At 44.9% G+C, this 26704-nt stretch overlaps 1 protein-coding gene and 1 pseudogene across 2 annotated transcripts in view; both read left to right on the top strand.

Moving 5' to 3' along the window:
* The window catches only part of LOC137371179 (gamma-aminobutyric acid receptor subunit gamma-3), a 636105-nt gene that overhangs the window by 514279 nt on the left and 95122 nt on the right, over positions 1 to 26704 (top strand). The window lies entirely within an intron of this gene.
* On the top strand, positions 7248 to 8253 carry LOC137371053 (N-myc proto-oncogene protein-like; annotated as a pseudogene).

Genomic DNA, 26704 nt, shown 5'->3' with positions numbered 1-26704 from the left:
CATGTGAACATGCTGATGATTGCCAAAAATCTTCTAAAGGTATGTAAATAGTAAGTGGGTCGTAGGAGGTGGAGTGGGGCCTATTCGGGACAAAGAGGGTAATATATGCTTACAGGTGCAGGACAAGCCTAGAATGCTTAATCAGTACTTTGTAACGGTGTTTACTAAGAAAGATGTTGCTGACAAAATATCAGTAGAAGCAGAGATTATAGAAGTAATAGATGGGGTGAAAATTGAAAGGAATGATGTACTGCAAAAGCTGGCTATGCTTAGAGTGGATAAGTCGCCTGGTCCGGATGGCTTGCATTCCGGGTAGCTCAAGGAAGTGGGAGGGGAAATAGTAGAAGGGCTTGCCATAATCTCCCAATCTTCCCTAGATATGAGAGAGGTGCCAGAGGATTGTAAAGTGGCAAATGTGACACCCTTAGTCAAGAAAGGGTATGAGGACATTCCGAGTAACTACAAAATGGTCAGTTTATTATCCGTGGTGGGTAAGGTTTTAGAAACAATAATCAGGGGAAAAAATCAACAGGTACTTGGGGAGGTTTGCGTTAAGTCCGGATAGCCTGTACAGATTTGTAAAAGGCAGATCATGCTTGACTAATCTAATTGAATTTTTTGATGAAGTACCAAAGAAGATTGCTGGAGGGAATGCAGTGGATGTTGTCTGTATGGATTTTAAGAAAGCGTTCGATATAAAGTGCCACATAATAGGCTGGTTAACAAAATTGAGGCTCATGGGATAAGTGTGTCAGTGTCCAATTGGATAAAAAATTGGCTTAAGGCCAGAAGACAGCAAGTTGTGTTAAATGATTGTTTTTCAGACTGGAGAATGGTAGAGTGGTGTTCTCCAAGTCTCAGTGCTGGGACCGCTGCTTTTTTGATATATATAAATGACTTGGCTATTTGAATACAATGTAAAATTTCAAAATTTGTCATTTATACCAAACTTGGAGGTGTGGCAAACAGTGAAGATGATACCAATTGATTGCAACAGGACATAGATAGGCTAGCAGAATGGACAGACAGGTGGCAGATGGAGCTTAATGCAGAGAAGTATGGGTGATGCATTTTGGCAGAAGGGATAGGAGAGGCAATATAGACTAAATGGCATAGTGCTAAAGAGTGCACAGGGACAGATGGACCCGGGGGTTCATGTCATAGATCTTTGAAGGTGGCAGGACGTATTGAGAGAGTAGTTAGCAAAGCATGTGGGACGTTGGACTTCAAAAATAGAAGTATTGAGTACAAAAGGAAGGAAGATATGCTGAACCTTTATATAGCTCTGGTTAGGCCACAACTAGAGTATTGTATCCAGTCTGGTCACCACACTTAAGGAAGGATGTGAGGGTCCTTGAGACTGTGCAGAGGAGATTTACCAGAATGGTTGAGGGGATGAAGGATTTTAGCTACAAAGTTAGGTTGGATCCTCCTTGGAGCAAAGGAGATTGATAGAGGTGTACAATATAATGACAGGTTTAGCTAAGGTAGTCAAAGAAATACTGTTTCCATTAGCTGATGGTACAGGGACTAGGGGACACAGATTGAAGGTTTTGGACAAAAGATGCAGAGGGAGATGAGGAATTTTTATGCGGCAAGTGGTAAAGACCTGGAATTCCCTGCCTTCTAGGGTGGTAGAAGCAGAGACGATGAATGATTTAAAAAGGAAATCGGTTGGGAACTTGAAGGAAATAAACTTGCAGGGCTATGGGGATAGAGCGGGGGAAAGGGACTGACTGGATTGCTCTACAGAGAGCTGACATGGACTTGATGAGCCGAATGGCCATAATGAGTCTATGACTCTGTGATATGGGCAAATGGAAATCCTGCTGCATCATGTTTCTGATGGGCCCAGGATGTCTGGAATGAGCAAGTATTTCATTTTGTTGTATAACTATCGTTCACGTGTACATAAACATCTATTAACATAAACAAGATAGAGCTTTAAAAAATGCCAGATAATGCTTGCTGATGGCAAACTCCCAAAACAAAGAAAAAGGGGTAGATCTTGACTTTGTGTCGGCAGCCAATTTTATATCTCAATTTTTATTTCCATTGACTTCAGGAGAGATGTAAACTCATTGCTGACTCACCATCACCTGTTTAACACTATCGCACAAAGACAAGTTATACCCCAGTGATTTTTTTCTCCTACCCTACTGATAAGAGAGGAAATAGCGGTAAGGGAGAAGAAAGTAGCACTCACTCCCTCCACCCCCGCAACCCTGAAAAAAATTGACATGTTAATATAATAGGATTAAGGACAGCCTTTATGAGCAATCTACTTTAACAAAGCTTGTTCTGCTCCTACATTCAGCCTTTGCTTCCTAAGTTACATTTATATTGCTTTAAAATCTAAAAGCCTCCATTAGCCTCTTATTAATCCTGGCTAGTTATTAAATTGCATTCAAATCCCACCATGGCAGTTTGAGAATTCACATTTTTTTCTTAATCTGGAAATAAAAAGCTGGTATCAGAGAAAGTGACTACAAAGCCACTTGGATTGCCATAAAATCCCAACCTCTTCACAAATGTGCTTTAGGGAAGGAAACCTGCTGTCATTACCCTGGCTGGTCTATTTATGACTCCAGTTTCAAACCAATGCAGCTGACTGCCCGCTCGAAGTGGCCTAGCAAGCCATTCAGTTGTATGAAACCACTATAAATAGTGATTCAAGATGGTCTACCACAGTCTCAGGGCAGTGAGAGATGGGTAATAAATGCCAGCTTTGCAGCGATGCCCACATCGTGAGACTGGACAAAAACAAAAATCAGTACCATGATTGGAATAGCTATATGATACAAATTTGCCATCAAACTGGACCTGCTGGGCGACCTCATAGTCAAAAAATAAACGTACAAGGGGCTTTAAAATGACACAGTCCTCTATATCAATGTTTTAATCTAAAGTTGTCTTGTAATACAGAATGGAGAAAGGCTGTAAATAACACACAGCTCAGGCAGCAGTGGGAGACAGAGAAACTAAGCACGACAGACATTTATGTGAAGAATGAACTGCAGGGGAAACTGCTTATTACCATCCCATTGCATGTCATAACCTATTTATTATCTTAGAATGCTGAGGCTCTTGGCTCCATTCTATTCGGTTAAGTCACACTTTTCTTGTTTGCATATGAAGGATTGCGGATGGGGAAATACTTTCAATTCAAGCTAGCTTTTCTTCTTTTGTCTGAGCCATATAATTTGTGCAACAAAAAACAAAGAGGTACATGATATTCCCAGCAGTGTAATCCATCTCCAGAGAGGCTTAATGTTTCAGGTTAGGTGGAAGCCAAAAACCAAGCTTGCACTCCCTTAAATATGGCTTTATACAAACAACAACCATTTGCATTTATATAGTGCCTTTAATGTAGTAAAACATCTCAAGGCACTTCATAGGAGCGTTATCAAACAAAATTTGACACTAAGCCGCATTATGAGATATTAGGACGGATGACCAAAAGCTTAGTCAAAGAGGTAGGCTTTAAGGAGTGTCTTAAAGGGGTTGAGAGAGGCATAGAGGTTTAGGAAGAAAATTCCAGAGCTTAGGGTCTTGGCAGCTGAAGGCACGGCCGCCAATGGTGGAGCGATGAAAATCGGGGTTGCTCAAGAGGCCAGAATTGAAGGAGTGCAGAGATCTTGGAGGGTTGTCGGGATGGAGGAAGTTACAGAGTTAGGAGTGGAGAGGCCATGGAGGGATTTGCAAACAAGGAATGAGAATTTTAAAATCAAGGCATTGCCAGACAAGGAGCTAGTGTAGGCCAGCAAGCACAGCAGTGATGGATGAACAGAACTTGGTTCAAAATAGGATTCAGGCAGCAGAGCTTTGGATGACCTCAGGTTTACAGCGAGTGCAAAGTTGGAGGCTGCCCAGGAGAAGCAAGGGAATAGTCGAGTCTAGAGGTAACGAAGGCATGGATGAGCAGCAGAGGAGCTGAGGCAAGGGTAAAGACAGGCAACATTATGGAGGTGGTGATGGCGAGAATATGGGGGTAGAAGCTTAGCTCAGTGTCAGATAGCACCCCATGGTTACAACAGTCTTGTACAGCCTGGCTCACCAACGTCTGCGACTGTCACGAATCCAGCTTTCTGGATATGATGTGAGCCGCCTCGTGACATCCTGCCTTTGGAAAGTAGCAGAATAAACACTCTGTTAGATTGTGGTAGAGGCTGTAAACTACAAAATACATTTAATGAAAGTGACAGTCCATAGATTATTGGCCCATCAAGTTTATGCTGGTGTTTTTTCTGCATGTGAGCCTCCTATTCTAATTCCAGTTTCTTACTCAATCCCCACATCCTTTCTAAAGGAACCAGGTGTGTATGATCGCTTCAAGTGTGATGTCCCTTTAAGAACTCAGTATGCTAATGAGCTAAGTACTAGGACGTAGTCATGGGACTAGAAGCCTTAGTCACTCTACAACTGTAACACCCTAGACATAGCTTGCTCTGTGTTGTATATACTAGTTTGGCTATTAATAAACCTGTTAGAGATCTTCAAGGCACTGGAATCCACGTACCTCATTGTGTTGCTTAAAATAACACAAAGAATGACAGATGATAGGGTGGCAGCTGTGGTGAAAAGACCAGCTATAACCTTGAAGACCACAGACAAAGCAGCAAACCAGTGAAGAAACTTTAAAACAAGTACCTGAAAAGAGTAAAAGAAATGCTGGCCCAAACAGTGGATTGAAGAAAAAAACTTACCAGCTGTGGGAGACATTGAACGGCAGGCTGCAAATAAATTCCTGTGATCTGGTGAGTCATTGTGCTGACAGTCGAGGAATCCCAGTTTAGAGAAAAGGCTCTAAAGTGCCTGAAAAATTGATTTTTTTAAGCCTCTGTGGGAGACAGAAAAAAAACAGGGAAACCCAACTCTTCTCTCAGGCTGATCGCGGTCAGTGGCATTACAGGAGGCCTTCAAAAAGAAAAAGCACGGAAAACCCTCGAATGCTGCTCTGTCTCCATTGAAGCAGTCAAGCTGAAAAATCATTAAACTACTCAACTGTGAAGAAGATAAATAAACTCTAACAAAGGAAAAGCAAAGGGCAAAACCCTTGAACTGCCTATCGAACAGCTTTGTAAACTACAAGCAAAAGTACTGAAAGAGAAAAAACAAAGAACACTGTCAAGCACCTGTTAGACTCCATCAAAGTAGCTAGCCTAAAAAAAGAATTTCTTAAAGGGGGAACAGCACAGAACAAGATTAAAACAAGTTTTAAGCCAAAAATAGAAAAGTCATAATTGGTACAGTGCTGAAGGTGCACACAGAGCTGAACAAAGTTAAATAAAGAGCAGAAAGCAAAAGAACAAACAGATGGATATCAAATTTCCCAGCATGAACTGGAAGGCCATTGATATCCTATCCAAGTTCAAACTTTTTAAACAAAGAATGCGGTTATGCTTCATAGACCAAGCAGTTGCAGAACCAGAGAAACAGGCTGTGAAAATACAGATAGCAGTTGGAAATGAGGGGTTATACAGAATCAATTCCTCTGGCTAATCTGAAGAGGACCAGAGAGATCCCACAAAGATATAGAAAGTGCTCGAAGGTCAGCTTCGGGTAAGAATGAGTTTTCAAAGTTATCACCTGGAATTGATATCCTGCAGTCAACAGACACAGGAATCAATAGATCAATTCATCGGTAGATGCCGGAGTAAGGGCAACAAATGCCATTTTTCAGAAACTGAGCTGTCAGAGCAAATAATGGAGCTGGTGATTGTCTCAACACCTATTAAAATGTTTCAAAAAGACCTCTTGGGGGGAAAAAGAGCATTGATGCACTGCTAGAAGATGGCAGGAAATACAAAGCCATTGTGAACTGAACAACAGCATCTGCAAGTACTAGTTGCAGCCAACAGTATCGGCACAGTAAACAGGTCACAAAAAGCAAGCAAGCTGTGTGTTAAGTGTGGTTTGTCCCACTCACTGCGAAGTTGTCCTGCATTTAAAGACCTGTGCAAGGCCTGCAGTACAAAAAGACACTGGGCCCACTTATGCAAGAAATGTGGCTCCAAAGGTGCAGCCAGAAGTCACAATAGGACTCAGACAAACAGAAGACAGGCGCAGCAACATGGAAACAGCAGCAAGGAAAGAACCAGAGATCTGCATAAATGCAAGCCTATACATAAAGTCCACAGTGAAATAGACCTAAGACAAGACTCAGAGTGGAGTGATTCTTAGCCAGAAGACGAGCAGGTGCTTCACATTGTGAACCTGACACATTGGGCTGGATTTAGTTCTCCCCCAGGCGTCAGGTTCCGTGGCGGCAGAGGTGCTTGAAGATGCCTCTGGGAGAGGGCTGCCACACACCCCAATGCCGGGAGGGCCTGGCCCAATGTTATTGGCGGCCTCGTGGCAGCACCCCCCCTCCCCCCCGCACTTGCTGACGTGACCCCCATTTGAATATGTAAATATATTAAAACAAATGAATTATTGATACTTACACCTCTGCCTCATGTCCCGCTGCCATCTTCAGCCCAGCGGCCGGTACTCCCGCGCCTTCGAATCCCTATCTGGGGAAACGAGGTGCAACGCTGGTGGGGAGGGGGGAGGTCGTAAGTTTCTCAGTGCAGGGGTTGGGTGAACGGTGTCAAAGTAATGTCATGGGTGGAGGGGATGGTGGGAAGGGTTGGAGTTGAAAGTTTGTGCAGTTAGAGAGGGAGAAGGTCAGATTGTAAAGGTGTTTTTGGGGGAAAAGGGCAAATAATTAATTTAATTGTATTGGGAGGGTGGGAGAGGGGCAAAAGAAATGTATTTATTTATTTACATTCACTTTATCTTTAAATATTAAAATTTCCCAGTAGGTCTGACAGCCCTTTAAAAATGGTGTCAGCACCTATGCAGAGGCAGCTGATGTCATTGCCAGGGATGTACAGCCCTTCCCCCTCCACATGATTGGGGAGGGCGGCCGGCCCCGGCTATTTAAATGAGCCACTGCACGGGCGGGCCGGCGTTGTTCTCATCGCACAGAAGATTCAGCCCATTGTGTTGATGAAGTCATACAACTGATAGTTTTTGCTACTAACAATATCATGTGCCCAAAGAAAGTTGGCAAATACACACTCAGGACTAAGACTGGCACGGGAACTAGTGCAAATATCCTACCAACCTGAATCCTGTAGGATATGTACCGGGGTCGTTGGAAATTAATAATACAACCAACAGCTACAAAGTTAACTGCATACAATGGGTCACCCATTCCCTGCAGTGGCACACATAATGCAATGCAGCTATCACAAGCCAACATGGAAACCACAAATATTTTACCTGGTAGACATGAGCAGACCAGCAGTGGCAGACTGCCAGCATGTAAGGACCTCAGCATTGTGACAATTCACGAGGTCACCAAGGTCCCCATTACATCGGAAGAGGCCAAGGGTACCCGTGTTGAGTCAGTCCGCAACCTACAACAAATGTGTCTGGACAGGTTTGACACCACAGGACTTCATACTGCACCTAAGAGAGGATGCACTCCATGCGTCCAGCCCCCAAATGTCTGAAATTGAGTCACTGTCCTTCCAGGATCTCAGTGGTTCTGATTTGGAGAGTATGAGCCCCTTCTCAGAGACGACACACCAAGAGAATGAAGATCCAAATTCAGATGATGAAAGTTCTTTGTCAACAGGCAGTGTTTATTCATGCTCCAGCAACTCAGAAGAAGAGATTGACGTTGTAACCATTGAGAAGCAAAGGCTGCCAGTGGGGTGCATTGCCAAGGGGAAATTTCCAAGGACCGGAACCCGCTCGTAGACTCCAGCTAGCAGTCTGGAAGTCGAGCAATGGCACAACTATGCCACGCCCTCACCTCTGCTCTCTAGAGAACCGCCAGCACCAAAACCAGCCAGAACGGACAGGTACCTCCATGAGGCCAAGTACTCCTCCCCCAACAAGTCCTCGACCTTGAGCCCGAAGTCCTCACATGCAGAGGATGAGGAGTCATGAAGGACATGCAATGTCCTGAAGAGGCAGAGGAGGAATGAGTTAAAGCATTGTCTGTTGGCTCTTCAAGATGAGGTGCCGGAACTTTCCAAGGCCTCAAAAGTGGTCATCCTGAGAAAAGCAACAGAGTATCTTAGCAGGCTGAAGGCAGAGCAACCGAAACTGAATGCAGGCAGGGAGAAACTTCAGAAAAAACAGCAATAGCTGAAACACAAATTTTCTGAGCAAGAGTTGTCAAACCACCAAAATGATATATGGACTCTTAAGCTTCTGTACTTGTACTTTTCACAATCCCTTTCCTCATACTTGTAAATTGTATAATCTCTATCACTGTGGAACTAATTTTGATATACAATTTTATGTGTATGAAACTTATCTTTGGAAAAAATGTATGATCGCTTCAAGAGTGATGTCCCTTTAAGAACTCAGTATGCTAATGAGTTAAATACCAGGATGGAGTCATGGAACTAGAAGCTCTAGTCACTCTACAACTGTCAGCACCCTAGACAAAGGTTCTGTACATTGTTTTCTCTATTGTATACACTAGTTTAACTGCTGATAAATCTGTTAGAGTTATTCAAGGCATTGGAATCCACGTACTTCATTGTGTTGCTTAAGATAACACAAAGAACATGTGACAGCAGGGACCCTGTTTCCATTATAGTTTATGACAGTGAATTACTGCATTCTATTTAAACATCTTTCACCTATCCACCCCTTGAACTCCTTTTGTAATTACCTTAAATTTCTTTTACCTGAAGCCCACTGGCATTTGTTTCGGGTGGTGCTCCAGGAAGCTGGATATTGAGCCTTTCACTGAATCTCTCTCCTCCCTCAGAAAGAGTCTGAGGGAGCTGGGAAGCAAATCTATCTTGGTTTATCCATGGAGCTACAGCCTTCAATACAAAAGCCTTTTGTCTCTGAAGAAACAACAACAGACAATGGGCTGGATTTTATCAGCTCCCCCGACGTCAGGGGTCATGGTGGGGGGGGGGGAAGGACTGAAAAATACCTCCGGAAGAGGCTCGCCACAGGCCCAGAGGCCAGGAAGGCCCCGCCACATATTAGTGGCGGCAGCAAGGCCTCGTGGTGCCCCTCCCCTCCCCCACCCCCGGTAATGGGAGCCTAATTAAAATATTTTAATTTATTTAAATTAAGGAATAAATACTTACCTTGTCACGATGGCCGTCCTGCTGCGATATTCTGGTCGGTTGCCGGAACCCTCTTGTCTTTAATCTCTGTTCGGAGATCTGAAGCAGAACGCTGGTTGGAAGTGGGGAGCAGCTAATTTTTCAGGGCGGTCGAGGGGAATGGAGAAAACTAAACATAGAACATAGAACAGTACAGCACAGTACAGGCCCTTCGGCCCACAATGTTGTGCCGAACCTTTAACCTACTCTAAGATCAAACTAACTACCTACCCTTCATTCTACTATCATCCATGTACCTATCCAAGAGTCGCTTAAATGCCCCTAATGTATCTGCTTCTACTACCACCGCTGGCAGCGCATTCCACACACCCACCACTCTCTGTGTAAAGAACCCACCTCTGACATCTCCCCGAAACCTTCCTCCAATCACCTTAAAATTATGCCCCCTGGTGATAGCCCTTTCCACCCTGGGAAAAAGTCTCTGACTATCCACTCTATCTATGCCTCTCATCATCTTGTACCCCTCTATCAAGTCACCTCTCATCCTTCTTTGCTCCAATGAGAAAAGCCCTAGCTCCCTCAACCTTTCTTCGTAGGACATGCCCTCCAGTCCAGACAGCATCCTGGTAAATCTCCTCTGCACCCTCCCTAAAGCTTCCACATCCTTCCTATAATGAGGCGACCAGAACTGAACACAATATTCCAAGTGTGGTCGAACCAGGGCCTTATAGAGCTGCAGCATAACCTCGCGGCTCTTAAACTCAATCCCCCTGTTAATGAAAGCCAACACACCATATGCCTTCTTAACAACCCTATCAACTTGGGTGGCAACTTTGAGCGATCTATGGACATGGACCCCAAGATCCCTCTGTTCCTCCACACTACCAAGAATCCTGTCTTTAAGCCTGTATTCCGCATTCAAATTTGACCTTCCAAAATGAATCACTTCACACTTTTCCAGGTTGAACTCGATCTGCCACTTCTCAGCTGAGCTCTGCATCCTGTCAATGTTCCGTTGCAACCTACAACAGCCTTCCACACTATCCACAACTCCAGCAACCTTCGTGTCATCGGCAAACTTGCTAACCCAGCCTTCCACTTCTTCATCCAAGTCATTTATAAAAATCACAAAGAGCAGAGGTCCCAGAACAGATCCTTGTGGAACACCACTGGTCACCGAGCTCCATGCTGAATACTTTCCATTGGTGGAGGGGATGGTGGGAAAGGGTTGAAGGTTAAAGGTTTTAAACTTTGTGGGGGGAAAGGTTGGGATCGCGAGATGAGCTTTCTTGGGGGGAGAGGGCAATTTATAAATTGCTTAGTCATGGAGGGGTGGTGGTGGGAGAGGGGATTGAAACTTTGAATACATTTTTAACTTTCATTTTCTCTCCCCATAACTTAAAAAATTTAAATGATTTGGTAGGGCCTGAAGCCCTTCAAAAATTAGGCCTGCGCGGCACGGTGGCGCCAGACACCGTTGCTGGGTATTGAGCGTCCACCCACTCTATGTCATCGGGGGCGGGCCGACTGCCCCGGCCATGTAAATGAGCCACCGCGCAAAACATCATGGTGGCTCCATGGAGCATTTCTCATGCGTGCGCCGCATTGCTTTTGCAGCTTGCTGCCCTTTGGAAGAATTCAGCACAATATGAAAAAAAGAAAGACTTGCATTTATGTCGTACCTTTCACAATCGCGGGATGTCCAAAAGCCAATGAAGTACTTTGAAGTGTGGTCACCGTTGTAATGTAGGATTCAGAACAGCCAAATTATGCACAGCAAGATCCCACAAATAGCAATGAGATAATGATCAGACATTCTGTTTTAGTGATTTTTTTTCAAGGGATAAATATTGGCAAGACACCAGGGAGAACTCACCTGCACTTCTTCAGATAGTGCCATGTGATCCAAAAGACAGCGCCTCTGATAATGCAGCACTCCCTCAGTACTGCCCTGAATTGTCAGCTGAGATTTTGTGCTCAAGTCTCTGGAGTGGGTCTTGAACCCACAACTTACTATTTCAGAGGTAAGAGTGCCACTAGTGAGCCACAATGAAGAGGATGGAATCAATCGCAATGGTACTGAGCTTTTGTGGCTTCAATTTCCCTGATGTTTAACTGAAAGTACTGAGTTCATGAATGAGTTCAGAGAAGTGGTGGACAGGGAGAACTGAACATCAGATGAGTGTTGATTCCATATCTGTGGATAATGTCACCAAGAGGCATATTTGAAACGAGGAAGAGAGGGGCCGAAAGATAGATTCTTGTGGTACTCGGAGGGTACCGGTGCAAGAGCAGAAAGAGAAATCATTGCTGAAGATATTCTGGCTACAGTTGGATAGATAAGAAAGGAATCAAGCAAGGATAAAACCCATTTGTACATTATGTAGTGCTTCAGCAAGTATCAAACAGTTTTGAGGTGCTTGCCACCTGTGTGGATGAAAGCGAGGTCTGCAGGATGAGCAGACTGGCCATGGCACTATGGTACAGGAAACCATTCAAGTGGGGGGAGCAAAAAGAAAAGTAGTGGTAGTTGGGGAGAGTATAATGAGCGGGATTGACACTGTTCTGTGCAGCAAAGAGCGAGAGTCCAGAAGGCTATGTTGCATGCCTGGTGCCAGGGTTCAGGATATTTGCTCAGGGCTGAGAGGGGGAGGAACCAGTCTTCATGGTCTGTGTAGCTACCAACAACATAGGCAGGACAAGGAAAGAGGTTCTGCATAGTCAGTATGAGGAGTTGGGCACCAAATTAAGAAGCAGAACCTCAAAGGTAATAATCTCTGGATTACTACCTGAGCCACGTGCAAATTGCATAGGGCAAATAAGACTAGAGAAATGAATACGTGGCTCAAAGACTGGTGTGGTAGAAGTTGGTTCCGGTTCGTGGGGCACTGGCACCAGTACTGTGGAAAGTGGGGGCTGTACCATTGGGACAGTCTTCACCTGAATCATGCTGGGACCAGTGTTCTAGCAAGTTGCATAACTATGGAAGTAGAGAGAGTTTTAAACTAAATAGTGGGAGTAAGGGATCAAATTTGGGAAGATGTGGTATATCAAAGAGTAGAGACAAGGCAAGAGAGAAAGGTATTAATATCGGAAGTGATTAACAGACCATGACAGGAAGGGACAGAGATTACAAATCTAAGAGTAAATCAGCAGATAAGGCTAGAGGTTACAAAATTAGTAAAGGACAAAACTAAAGGCTCTGTATTTGAATGCATGTAGAATTCAAGACAAAACAGATAAACTGATAGTGCAAATAGAAATAAGTAAGTACTATCTGATAGCCAATACAGAGACATGGTTGCAGGATGACATAGATTGGGACTTGAATATTGAAGGGTACATGACATTTAGGAAGGACAAGAAGCTAGGAAAAGATGGAGGGGTGGCTCAGTTAATTAATGATGGTATTAGTGCAATACAGAGGGATGATCTAAATTCAGGAAGCCAGGATGCAGAAGCAGTTTGGGTAGATATGAGAAATCATAAAGGCAAGAAGTCACTCAGAGTGGTGTACAGGCATCCAAGCAGTAGCCACATGGTAGGACGGGGTATAAAGGAAGAAATAATGACAGATTGTCAGAAAGGTACAGCGATCATTACGGGGAATTTTAATCTACATATACACTGGAAAAATCAAATGGGTAAAGGTAGCCAAGATGAGGAGTTCATAGAATAGATTCTTAGAACAGCTCATTCTGGAGCCAACAAGAGAGCAGGCTATACTAGACCCGGTATTGTGCAACGAGATACGATTAATTAATGACCTCATTGTGAAGGTGCCCCTGGGCAGCAGTGATCATAATATAATTGAATTTTATAGTCAGTTTGAGGGAGAGAAGAGTGGATCTAAGACTAGTATTTTAAACTTAAATAAGGACAATTATGAGGGTGTGAAAGCAGAACCAGCTAAAGTGAACTGGCAAAGTAGGTTAAGGGATAGGTCAATAGAGTGGCAGACGTTTAAGGAGATATTTTAGAATATACAGAATAGATACATTCCAACGAGAAAGAAAAATTCAAAGGGGAGGACCCAGTATTCATGGTTAATTAAAAAATTAAATGTAGTATCAAACTTAAAGAAAAAGCATATAATTGTGCAAAGATGGGTGGCAGGTCAGAAGATTGGACAGAATATAAAAGAATAGCAAAGAATAACTAAAAGATTAATAAGGAGGGAAAAATTAGAGTGCGAGAAAAAGTCAGCTAGAAATATAAGAACAGATAGTAGAGTTTCTATAGATATTTATAAAAGAAAAGAATTAACAAAGTGAGCATTGGTCCGATAGAAAGTCAGTCTGGGGAATAAATAATGGAAAATAAGGAGATAGATGAATTGAACAGGTATTTTACATCGGTCTTCACTATACAGGATACAAGTAACATCCCAGAAATAGCTGTATATCAGGAACTGTAAGGGAGAGAGGAACTCAAGAAAATGTAAATCACCAGGGAAGTGGTACTGAGCAAATTGTTAGAGCTGCAGGCTGACAAATCCCAGGGTCCTGATGGATTTCATCCGAGGGTCTGAAAAGAAGTAACTAATGAGATAGTTGATGCAGATAAAAACAAAGTGCTGGAAATACTCAGCAGGTCAGGCATCATCTGTGGAGAGAGAAGCAGAGTTAACGTTTCAGGTCTGTGACCTATCATCAAAACTGGCAAACGTAAGAAATGTAATAAGTGAATGGGGGTGCAGGAGGAAGGAAAAGAACAAAAGGGAAGGTGTGTGATAGTGCAGAGGGCAGGAGAGATTAACCAACAAAGATGTCATGGGACAAAGGCAAAAAGTATGTTAATGGTTGTGGTGAACGACAAAGCATTAGCCCAGAGAGAGTGTTAATGGCAGAATAATGAGCAGCTCTGTCCAAAAGCACATGAAAAACAGGTACATGGTTAAAAAATAAGATTAAATAAAATAGTTTCTAAAAAAGAAATTTTAAAAAATTAAAATAAGGCCAGTCATGCTCTGAAATTGTTGAACTCAATGTTGAGTCCGCAAGGCTGTAGAGTGCTCCATTGAAAGATCATGTGCTGCTCCTCAAGCTTACGTTAATGTTCAATGTAACACTGCAGCAGGCCAAGGATGGAAATGTGGGCATGAGAGCAGAGTGGTGTGTTGAAATGGCAAGCAAATGGAAGCTTGGGGTCAGGCTTTTGGACTGAGCAGAGGTGTTCTGCAAATCAGTCAGCCAATCTATGATTGGCCTCCCAAATGTAGAGGCGACTGCATTGTGAGCAGCAAATCCAGTTGTTACGACCAGGTAAGGAAGGGGTTTCAGGCTCCCCTCTGGCCCCTTTCCTGGTTTGGTTGTAACAGGGTTTAACTTTTAAAAACACAGTGTTTTAGCATCACCTCAGTGAGTCCTTACTCACTGCTCTCTAATTGTAATTATAAATGAACCAATCAAACAGGCTTTCTTAGGTTTAAACAAGAAACGTGTAAGTTTATTCACCTTATCACTAACTCAGTTAAAATTACTAAAAATACGTGACACAACCACGCTATCATGCATACAAGATAAATACATACACAAATAGATACAGAGAAGGAAAAAGGATTAAAGGGGATGGTTTGGAGCAGTTGATGGAATTCAGTTACTGTCTTTTGTTTTACTGTAAAGTCTTTGGTTGGAATTGTAGTCTTGTAGTTCTCACTGGGGCCCAATGCACACTTTCAAACTTGCTTCTCTGGTACCAGAAGGCTGAAGAGGTCCTCTGTCTTGATGCTTAAGTTGCTTCCGTGGGTCCCTGGGACTTGCTTGAGGGAGAGAGAGAGATAGCTTCCTTCTCTTTTGTCTTCAAATTGCAGTCTACCCCAAATCTTTCTGTGAGGCACAATTCAACAGTTTTCAGTCTGGCCAGCAGGTTAGTCATGTGACCAGCTCTTTGTTTGAAACAGCATCTTCTGCGAAGGTTGTTGATTCTTCAAAGTTTACTAGACACACTCAGTGGGGTGGGGGGTTGGAAAGTGGAGTCCTGGCTCTTACACAGACAATGAAACTCAATGTCCTTTCATCATCACTATTGACAAAACCCATCTCGCTAATTGAATCAGGGAGCACTCCCATTGTCTTTCTATGCAAGTGTCTCTCGGGATGCAAATGTGCAGCCATGTTTTAGCTGTTCAGTTCTGTGGTCCTTTTAAACGAATTATGTTAAATGTCCAGTAAAAAGTTCAAGTAGTGTTCCATATGACGAAATTAATATGTTTCCATTTGGCAGGTGTGGTTTCCATCACACCGTTGTACTAAATTGAAGGAAGTACAAGGAAATTGCTGCTTCACCTGGAAGGAATTTTGGGGCCTTGGCTGGTGAGGCGAGCGGAGGAAAAAGGGCAGTTATTACACCTCCTGCAATTGCATGGGAAGGTGCCATGGGAAGGGGAAGAGGTGTCAGAGGTGATAGAGGAGTAGACCAGGGTGTCGTGGAGGAAATGATCCCTTCGGAATGCTGATGGGGAAGGGGAAGGGAAGATGTGTTTGGTGGTGGCATCACATGGGAGGTGGCGGAAATGGAAGAGGATGATCCTTTGTATGTGGAGGCTGGTAGGGTAGAAAGTGAGGACAAGGGGAACCTTGTCGCCATTCTGGAAGGGAGGGAAAGGGATGAGGGCAGAGGTGCGGGAAATGGGTTGGACACGGTTAAGGGTCCTGTGAACCACTTGGAGGGGGGGCGGAATCCTTGGTTGAGGAAAAACGAAGACATGTCAGAAGCGCTGTTGTAGAATCATCAGAACAGATGCATGGAGACGGAGAAACTGGGAGAATGGGATGGAGTCATTACAGGAAACAGGGTTTGAGGAAGTGTAGTCAAGGTAGCCGTGGGAGTTGGTGGGCTTTTAGTGAATATTAGTGGCACTCTTTTATTGAGATAGTTGTTGCATTGGTTTTAATTTTCTAAAACTCCCTAGATTTGGGGAAAGTTCCATTAGATTGGAAAGTAGTGAATGTAACTCCTTTATTCAAAAAGGGAGTCAGAAAGCAAGAAAATACAGGCAAGTTAGCTTATCATCTGTCTTTAGGGAAAATGTTAGAAGTTATCATTAAAGATGTTATAGCAGAGCACTTAGAAAAATTCAAGGTAATCAATTGAATTTGGTTTTGTGAAAGGGAAATCATGTTAACCAATTTATTGGAGTTCTTTGAAGAAGTAATGTGCTGTGGATAAAGGGTAACTCGTGGATGTACTGTACTTAGATTTCCAGAAGGCATTTGATAAGGTGCCACATCAAAGGTTATTACAGAAAATAAAAGCTCATGATGTAGGGGGTAACATATTGGCATGGATAGAAGATTGGCTAGCTAACAGGAAACAGAGAGTAGGCATAAATGGGTCATTTTCTGGTTGGAAAGATGTAACGAGTCGTGTGCTCCAGGGATCACTACTCAGGCCTCAATTTTTTACAATTTATATAAATGACTTGGATGATGAGACCGAAGGGATGGTTGCTAAATTTGCTGATGATGCAAAGATAGGTAGGAAAGTAAGTTGTGAAGAGGATGTAAGGAAGCTACAAAGTGATATAAATAGGTTAAGTGAGTGGGCAAGGATCTGGCAAATGGAGTATAATGTGGGAAAATGCGAAATTGTCCATTTTGCCAGGAAGAATAAAAAGGAAGCATATTATCTAAATAGTGAGAGATTGCAGAGCTCTGAGATGTAGAGGGATCTGGGTATTCTAGTGCATGAATCGCGAAGGGTTAATATGCAGGTACAGCATGTAATTAGGAAAGCTATTAGAATGCCATCGTTTAATGCGAGGGGAATTGAATGCAATAGTAGGGAGGTTATGCTTCAGTTATACATGGCATTGGTGAGACTACATCTGGAGTACTGTGTACAGTGTTGGTCTTATTGTAAATGTGTTGGAACTAGTTCAGAGATGGTTTACTAGACTAATACCTGGAACGTGCGTGTTGTCTTATGAGGAAAGATTGGACAGGCTAGGCTTGTAACAACTGGAGCTTAGAAGAGTAAGAGGCGACTTGATTGAAACATATAAGATCCTGAGGGTGTTATGTTTAAGCCAGGTTGCTGGATATTTATATATATATATTATATATATATATAATATATACGTATGTATATATCTGATTTATCTCAAAGCAATGCAGATATCTCACTTGTATTAAATCACCAACTAGTTTATTTACAGCACTTTAAAGTGTCTTAGCTCTTACTAGATCTCAGTACAATGCTTCTCAGAACAGTCACTGTCTTTTTCTGTAGAACATTCTAGTCTTGCTCTCTTGGTTTCAGTTTCAAATTCTTCAGCTCCACTGAAGTCTTTTCAATTAATTGGTCACAAATTAGTTCGCTGGTTAGTGTGCCAAATTTACATGTAGATGCCAATTGCTGCAATGCTGTCACATATTGCTTAATGGGCTCACCATGTTGTTGGGATCTCTGGCGGAAAGCGTATCGCTCTATCATCACACTTTTCTTTGCCCAAGGTATTTTTCAAGAGCACTTACCGTCGTATCAAACGTAAAGGCACCTTCTGTGAGCTGCTCGAATATACGCTGACCTTCTGCTCCTTGACAATGTACTAGTATCACTTTCTTGCGATTCGCTGCTATATCTGAGCTGTCCATCCCCTTAGCAAGCAAGTAGGTCTTGAAACCCAAAATCCATCACTTCCAGCACAAGGCAGGATTTCCCACCATTGAAAGAAATGGTTCTGGAGCAGATAACCTTCAATTTTGTTGAATCATCCTCATAGCCACATTTTTGTTATGTTTACGCCGAGTTGCTGGATGTTTATATATAAAATGATTTATCTCAAAGCAATGCAGATATCACACTTGTATTAAATTACCAACTAGTTTATTGACAGCACTTTAAATTATATCAGCTCTTACTAAATGTCAGTACAATGCTTCGCAGAATAGTCACTGTCTTTTTCTGTAGAACATTCTAGCCTTGTCTTTTTGTTTCAGTTTCAAACTCTTCACCCATAGGCTTAAACAATCAAACATAGTGAATACAGATCAGTGGACAGACTAATACAATCAAACCCAGATCAATCAAACACCACAGAGGGGTCTTGAATGGGTGAATGTGGAAAGGATGTTTCCTCTTTTGGGAGAATCTAGAATTAGGGGTCACTGTTTAAAAATAAGGGGTTGCCCATTTAAGACCGAGATGAGGAGAATTTTTTTTTCTCAAAGGGTTTGAGAGTCTGGAACACTTCCTCCAATTGTGGTGGAAGCAGAGTCTTTGAATATTTTTAAGGCAGAAGTAGACAGATTCTTGATAAACAAGGGGTGAATGGTTATCAAGGATAGGCAGGAATGTGGAGTTGAGGTTACAATCAGATCAGCCATGATCTTGCTGAATGGCGGAGCAGGCTCGAGGGGCCAAGTGGCCTACTCCTGCTCCTAATTCGTATGTTCAAATGTTCGTATGATGTATTTCAGGATAAGCCAGCCATTTGTGCTAAATAGTTTCTACTTGCTTTACATCAATGTATGAATGGATATAATGCCCTGAACTTGCACAACTCCAGGGACCTGTATACACTGGATTCCCTGCCTTTTCTGGGAATATAGAAGGACCTTTGCCTGTGGGGAACCTCTGGCTACCCCCAAACATGCTCCCTGTGTCAGAGGTGGGTGGACATTCCCTTTGCTGGATGTTCCCACTTCCCCAACTTCAATTGGACCCAGCATGAGCTCGGAGGCTGGTACACCAGTGGGATAATGCAGGAATACAGCCCAAACACTCAAGGTAGTGGTACTTTATTTATGTTTGTGTGGTTTACAAACTGCAGACACAGGAGCAGGAATGCTTCCTTCACAAACCTGCTTATGAATCGAATTATGACACAGAATTACATAAAATCTACAGTACAGAAAAAGTCATGCAATCAAACTAGTCTGTGTCTGTATTTATGCTACGCATGAGCTACCTCCTACCCTACCTCATCTAACCCTATCAGCACATACTACTTTTCCTTTTTCCTTCATGTACATACCTAGCTTCCCCTTAAATGCATCTGTGCTATTTGCCTCAACTACTCCAAGTGGTAGCAAGTTCCACATTCTCACCACTCTCTGAGTGAAGACGTTCCTCCTGAATTCTCTATTTGTGACGATTTTTGGAATTGTGCTCTGAATTCCTATTCAAATTAAAGTGCACAGTAGTTCTTGCAAAGTGCTATGTTATATATCATTTAATATCTGCCATCTTTGGATTGATATCTAGGTAATGTAGTCAGTGTAGTGCAAGTGAGGTTCAGCAACAACAAATTGTCCTCATGGGAATTGTGCTTTTCCGAAACTACAAGCTCAATTTTAATCTGGAGTGGGAGTCGGGTGGGCAGGCGGTGGGGTCGGCAAGTATTGAACCATCTTGCATTCCCTCTCAGCCCCATCCACCACTACCCCCAGACCTTAGCATGATGCCCTGGCAATTTTAACTCCTGGGACTCATCCTCATGCATGTTTCGGGCGGCTGGCACCAAAGGGAGATTCGCCAATACTGAAGTAAATCGCAGGGAGGGGGTTTTGGGGCAGGATCTCACAGAAGGGAAGGGGGGAGAGTCCAGGACAGGGAGGCCTAAACTTTGTGGGGTCCTGAAGAGCACTCCTGATCCCACAAGGAAAGTAAAAAAAAAAAGCTTTACATGTTTGGGCCTCTTTTAGTCCTGGATCCTCTTCCTGCCGTCTTCACCTGGCTTCCACACTCAGGCCACAGTTAAAATTGTGGTCGGGGCCCACATAATAATCCAACCCAACCTGCGTACTTAAAGGGCCCTGCCAGTTTACAGTGGGTGTCCTTGTCGCTTGGAAGAGCTGCTTAAAATTGAAGACAGTGGGGTTCGTGTGGAATGTTGGAAGGCAAGTCATCCCAATTTATTTTAATGATCAGTCATCCAGTTTCCAACTGGCAGGTAGGGTTAAAATCACCTCTTAAATGTCAAAAAATGTTTCAGGAATGTCTCAGAGTTCTTCATAAACAGTGAGTTCGTTCCAAATGCAATAACAGCTGCTATGTAGGGAAATATGGATAGCGATTTTGCCAACGGCAAGGTCTGACAAACAACAATATAATGAATGATCATCTAATCCATCTTTCAGGTGTAGATTGAAGGATGCATGTTGGCCAGGAAAGTAAAAGCATGCCTTATTCCTCTTTAAATAGTGTCATTGGTTCTTTAATATCCATCAGATTAGGGAAACAGGACCTTGCTTTGACATCTCATTCAGGCACAGGCACTTCTAATAATATATTACTGCCACAATATTGCAGTGGAGTGTCAGCTGTCACGTATTTGAAATGTTCACTGCTAAAAGAGCTCATCTAGTTAAAAATAATGTGGATTTAATATGCATCAAGATGGCTCCTGGGCTGGAAGCTCCCTTGCTGTTCAACTCTATCCATGGCCATCTGCTCCCATCCCTAACGTTTTCTCCCCCAATCTGCCCTCTTAAACTGTTTAAATTCCCCTGGCTCTTTAAATCAGTTCATTTTAGCCCTATCTAAAAGTTAACAGTTAGTTTAGTGTATGTTACCTGGGCCCACTGCCCTCCCCCAGCCACACCTGCTCTTTGTTTTCTCAATGAAATTGATCCGGATGAAACTGACGAGCACAGCTGCCGATACTTTAATCTCCGATCCTGCTGTCTTCACAGTCCAGAGTGTCTGCAGCCACGGCATGCGGTAAGTCCATTGAGGTGAAGAAGGAGCTGCGGGACCCGAGAGAAGTCCTGTGAAAAGGTGCCCCGAACACCCAAAACATCCACGAACGGCCCCCCCGGCCGCAACTTCAAAGCGCCCGCGGGAGATGGCTCGGAGAGCATCTGCAGCGCACTGTCGGCAATGCTGCATGCCTTTATTTAAACCACTGCAAAAAAAAAACCCTTAGCAAATGTAATCACCTCTAAGTCTGCCAAATGATGCTTCACCTCCCGAAGGACGTGGATGAGCTTTCCGGACGTCGATGGTGGGCACTGAGGAAATGGCTTATTACCTGCACCAGATTCCACCCCCCCTCCCCCCCCCCACTTTACCCCCCTTCCACCCCCCCCCCCACCCCCCGTCCCCTTCCCTGCTCCACCCTCTCAGCTCACCCCCTCACAACCCCGTCCCAGCCCGCCCCCCCTCGCACCATCTTCACCCCGCACCCCCTTCCCCTGCACCCCCCCCCCCACCCTCTACCCCTCCCCCTTGCATCCCCTCCTCCCACCGGCACCATCCTACACCTGTGTAGGGGCCCCAACAACCCCACTGCCTTGTGGGCGTCTCGGGAGAGACCAAGGCTAAGGGAGTAAACCCTAACAGAAAATCCGGAGCGGAACCCCGTAGGCGGTCATGTGTCACCTTTGGCATGTTTCCGGCAGTTCCTGCAGCCATACTGGTGCCAAACGTCGTGTCCTGCACTCCTTTGGACCCCACCAGAAAGGCCGAGAGGAGGGTTTTGACGACTGGGCAACTCTCAACCTCCATAAATTTGCCCAGGCATGCGCCATGGAGAGGTCACTCCATAGTTGCCTCACAGCGACTGAAACAACACGGAAGGCAGCAGTTACGGGTTATAAGTCCAGATAAATTGGCGTAGAAACTGGGCGCCACGGGTTGCCTTTGTCGGTGGGAGAGGTCATTGCACCTCATTGGACAGCTACCGCCCGCCTCAAACCGGGCAGCCCCCGGTCAATAAGGTTCTGTCCCGCCACAGTCTGCCTGCTTCAATGGGTGCTTGGAGCTCAGGGTCATTGCCCGAAAGATGGACTGATACACCGCACCAAACAACATGAAAAAAGGAAAGAAGGTACCAGCCCTTCGCTTTGCAAGCTGGAACGTCAGAACTATGTGTCCTGGCCTGTCGGAAGACCTTACACAAATCAACGATTCTCGGAAGACCGCCATCATTAACAACGAGCTCAGTAGACTCAATGTGGACATTGCAGCACTTCAGGAGACTCGCCTCCCCGCGAGTGGCTCTCTAGCAGAGCAAGACTACACCTTCTTCTGGCAGGGCAGGGATCCTGAAGAACCAAGACAGCATGGAGTGGGCTTCGCCATCAGAAACTCCTTGCTCAGCATGATAGAGCCTCCCTCAAATGGCTCGGAACGCATACTGTCCATCCGACTGCTCACCACCTCTGGTCCAGTACACCTACTCAGCATCTATGCTCCAACACTCTGTTCCGCACCTGAAGCTAAAGACCAGTTCTATGAACAACTCCATAACATCATTAGCAGCATCCCCAACACCGAACACCTATTCCTGCTGGGGGACTTTAATGCCAGGGTTGGGGCCGACCATGACTCATGGCCCTCCTGCCTTGGGCGCTATGGCGTTGGAAGGATGAATGAGAACGGGCAGAGACTGCTTGAGTTGTGTACCTATCATAACCTCTGCATCACCAACTCGTTCTTTCACACTAAACCCTGTCACCAGGTTTCATGGAGGCACCCAAGATCACGTCGTTGGCACCAGCTAGACCTCATTGTCACAAGGCGAGCTGCCTTAAACAGTGTTCAAATCACACGCAGCTTCCACAGTGCGGACTGCGACACCGACCACTCCCTGGTGTGCAGCAAGGTTAGACTCAGACCAAAGAAGTTGCATCATTCCAAGCAGAAGGGCCACCCGCGCATCAACACGAGCAGAATTTCTCACCCACAGCTGTTACAAAAATTTCTAAATTCACTTGTAACAGCCCTTCAAAACACTCCCACAGGGGATGCTGAGACCAAGTGGGCCCACATCAGAGACGCCATCTATGAGTCAGCTTTGACCACCTACGGCAAAAGTGCGAAGAGAAATGCAGACTGGTTTCAATCTCATAATGAAGAGCTGGAACCTGTCATAGCCGCTAAGCGCATTGCACTTTTGAACTACAAGAAAGCCCCCAGCGATTTAACATCCGCAGCACTTAAAGCAGCCAGAAGTACTGCACAAAGAACGGCTAGGCGTTGCGCAAACGACTACTGGCAACACCTATGCAGTCATATTCAGCTGGCCTCAGACACCGGAAACATCAGAGGAATGTATGATGGCATGAAGAGAGCTCTTGGGCCAACCATCAAGAAGATCACCCCCCTCAAATCTAAATCGGGGGACATAATCACTGACCAACGCAAACAGATGGACCGCTGGGTTGAGCACTACCTAGAACTGTACTCCAGGGAGAATGCTGTCACTGAGACTGCCCTCAATGCAGCCCAGCCTCTACCAGTCATGGATGAGCTGGACATACAGCCAACCAAATCGGAACTCAGTGATGCCATTGATTCCCTAGCCAGCGGAAAAGCCCCTGGGAAGGACAGCATTACCCCTGAAATAATCAAGAGTGCCAAGCCTGCTATACTCTCAGCACTACATGAACTGCTATGCCTGTGCTGGGACGAGGGAGCAGTACCCCAGGACATGCGCGATGCCAACATCATCACCCTCTATAAAAACAAAGGTGACCGCGGTGACTGCAACAACTACCGTGGAATCTCCCTGCTCAGCATAGTGGGGAAAGTCTTTGCTCGACTCGCTCTGAACAGGCTCCAGAAGCTGGCCGAGCGCGTCTACCCTGAGGCACAGTGTGGCTTTCGTGCAGAGAGATCGACTATTGACATGCTGTTCTCCCTTCGTCAGATACAGGAGAAATGCCGTGAACAACAGATGCCCCTCTACATTGCTTTCATTGATCTCACCAAAGCCTTTGACCTCGTCAGCAGACGTGGTCTCTTCAGACTACTAGAAAAGATCGGATGTCCACCAAAGCTACTAAGTATCATCACCTCATTCCATGACAATATGAAAGGCACAATTCAACATGGTGGCTCCTCATCAGAGCCCTTTCCTATCCTGAGTGGTGTGAAACAGGGCTGTGTTCTCGCACCCACACTTTTTGGGATTTTCTTCTCCCTGCTGCTTTCACATGCGTTCAAATCCTCTGAAGAAGGAATTTTCCTCCACACAAGATCAGGGGGCAGGTTGTTCAACCTTGCCCGTCTAAGAGCGAAGTCCAAAGTACGGAAAGTCCTCATCAGAGAACTCCTCTTTGCTGACGATGCTGCATTAACATCTCACACTGAAGAATGCCTGCAGAGTCTCATCGACAGGTTTGCGTCTGCCTGCAATGAATTTTGCCTAACCATCAGCCTCAAGAAAACGAACATCATGGGGCAGGATGTCAGAAATGCTCCATCCATCAATATTGGCGACCACGCTCTGGAAGTGGTTCAAGAGTTCACCTACCTAGGCTCAACTATCACCAGTAACCTGTCTCTAGATGCAGAAATCAACAAGCGCATGGGTAAGGCTTCCACTGCTATGTCCAGACTGGCCAAGAGAGTGTGGGAAAATGGCGCACTGACACGGAACACAAAAGTCCGAGTGTATCAGGCCTGTGTCCTCAGTACCTTGCTCTACGGCAGCGAGGCCTGGACAACGTATGCCAGCCAAGAGCGACGTCTCAATTCATTCCATCTTCGCTGCCTTCGGAGAATACTTGGCATCAGGTGGCAGGACTATATCTCCAACACAGAAGTCCTTGAAGCGGCCAACACCCCCAGCTTATACACACTACTGAGTCAGCGGCGCTTGAGATGGCTTGGCCATGTGAGCCGCATGGAAGATGGCAGGATCCCCAAAGACACATTGTACAGCGAGCTCGCCACTGGTATCAGACCCACCGGCCGTCCATGTCTCCGTTATAAAGACGTCTGCAAACGCGACATGAAATCGTGTGACATTGATCACAAGTCGTGGGAGTCAGTTGCCAGCATTCGCCAGAGCTGGCAGGCAGCCATAAAGACAGGGCTAAATTGTGGCGAGTCGAAGAGACTTAGTAGTTGGCAGGAAAAAAGACAGAGGCGCAAGGGGAGAGCCAACTGTGCAACAGCCCCAACAAACAAATTTCTCTGCAGCACCTGTGGAAGAGCCTGTCACTCCAGAATTGGCCTTTATAGCCACTCCAGGCGCTGCTTCACAAACCACTGACCACCTCCAGGCGCGTATCCATTGTCTCTCGAGATAAGGAGGCCCAAAAGAAAGAAGGGTTATTAGTGTTACTAGCAGCAAGGTTTCTGAGCAGCAGGATTTAGTTGTAGTACCAAGGTTTATTATCTAATAGATAGATGAATGGGAGGCCTGCTCCAACCTCAGGAGTGCACTTCCTGTGTTTGTGGGAACTCCAGGACACTTCACACGTCTTGGATAACCATATCTGCAAGCTGTGTCATCAGTTACCGCAGCTTGAGCTCCAGATTGCGGAACTTGAGCAGTAGCTGGTGTCACTGCGGCACATCCGTGAGGATGAGAGCTTTGTGGAAGGCAATTTTGTAGATGTGGTCACCCCACAGCTTAAGAGTATGCAGGCAGAGAGGGAATGGGTGACCACCAGATATTCAAGAAGAAATAGGCAGGTAGTGCAGGAGACCCCTGAATGCGTCTCACTCTCCAACAGGTATTCAGTTTTGAATACTGAGGAAAGTGATCTGGGGAATGCAGCCACAGCCAAGGCCATGGCACCACTGAGGTGGCTCAGCTGCACAGGGGCGCACAAGGAAGACCAGAAGAGCGATAGTGATAGGAGATTTGATAGTCAGGGGAGCAGACAGGCATTTCTGTGGCCGCAGATGTGAATCCAGGATGGTATGTTGCCTCCCTGGTGCCAGGGTCAAGGATGTTACCGAACGGCTGCAGAGCACTTTGAGAGGGGAGGATGAACAGCCAGCAGTCGTGGTCCACATTGGTACCAACGACATAAGTAGGAAGAGGGATGTGGTCCTGCAGAAAGAGTTTGCTGAGCTAGATAAGAAATTAACAAGAAGGACCTCAAAAGTAGTAATCTCTGGATTACTCCCAGTACCATGTGCAAGTGAGTATCGAAACAGGAGGATAGTGCAGATGAATGCATGGCTGGAAAGATGGTGCAGGAGGGATGGCTTTAGATACCTGAGATGCTGGGACCAGTTCTGGAGAAGGTGAGACCTGTATCGGCCAGATGCATCGCGTCTGAACAGAGCTGGGACATATTTCCTTGTGGGATGATTTGCTAGTGCTATTGTGGAGGGTTTAAACTAACTTGGCAGGGTGTGGGAATCAGGAGGAAGTATCAGAGAGGAATACCAAGGTGTACAGAATACTGGGCGAGATAGATAGTTATTAGGTGGGGTCAGAGTAAGGGAGAAAGTAGTAAAGTCTAAATCAGGGTTAATGTGCATGTATGTGAATACAAGGAGTGTTAATGAGATTGGTGAGTTACAGGCACAGATTGATGTGTGGAAATATGATATTGTGGCTCTAACAGAGACCTGGTTCAAATAAGGGAAAGACCGGATACTGAATATTTCTGGATACAGGTGTTCAGGAAAGATAGGAAAGGGAAAAAGGGGGGAGGGGTGGCAATATTGATTAAGGAGAGCATTGCAGTGCTGGAGAAAAAGGATGTCCCAGAGGGGTCGAGGACAGAATCGATTTGGCTAGAACTAAAGAACAAAAAAGGTACAGTTACATTGCTTGGTGTTGTCTATAGATCATCAGCTAGTGGGGAGGACATGGAGCAACAACCTAGCAAGGAAATTCAGAGAAGTGCAAAAATTATAAGGTAGTTATAACGGGGGACTTCAATTATCCAACATAGACTGGGATAGTAGTAGTG

This window comes from Heterodontus francisci, chromosome 6 (assembly GCF_036365525.1).
Source record: "Heterodontus francisci isolate sHetFra1 chromosome 6, sHetFra1.hap1, whole genome shotgun sequence".
In the NCBI taxonomy this organism is placed as follows: Eukaryota; Metazoa; Chordata; class Chondrichthyes; order Heterodontiformes; family Heterodontidae; genus Heterodontus; species Heterodontus francisci.
The sequence above is the reverse complement of the archived record's forward strand: the minus strand, read 5'-3'. Positions and strand labels throughout refer to the sequence as shown.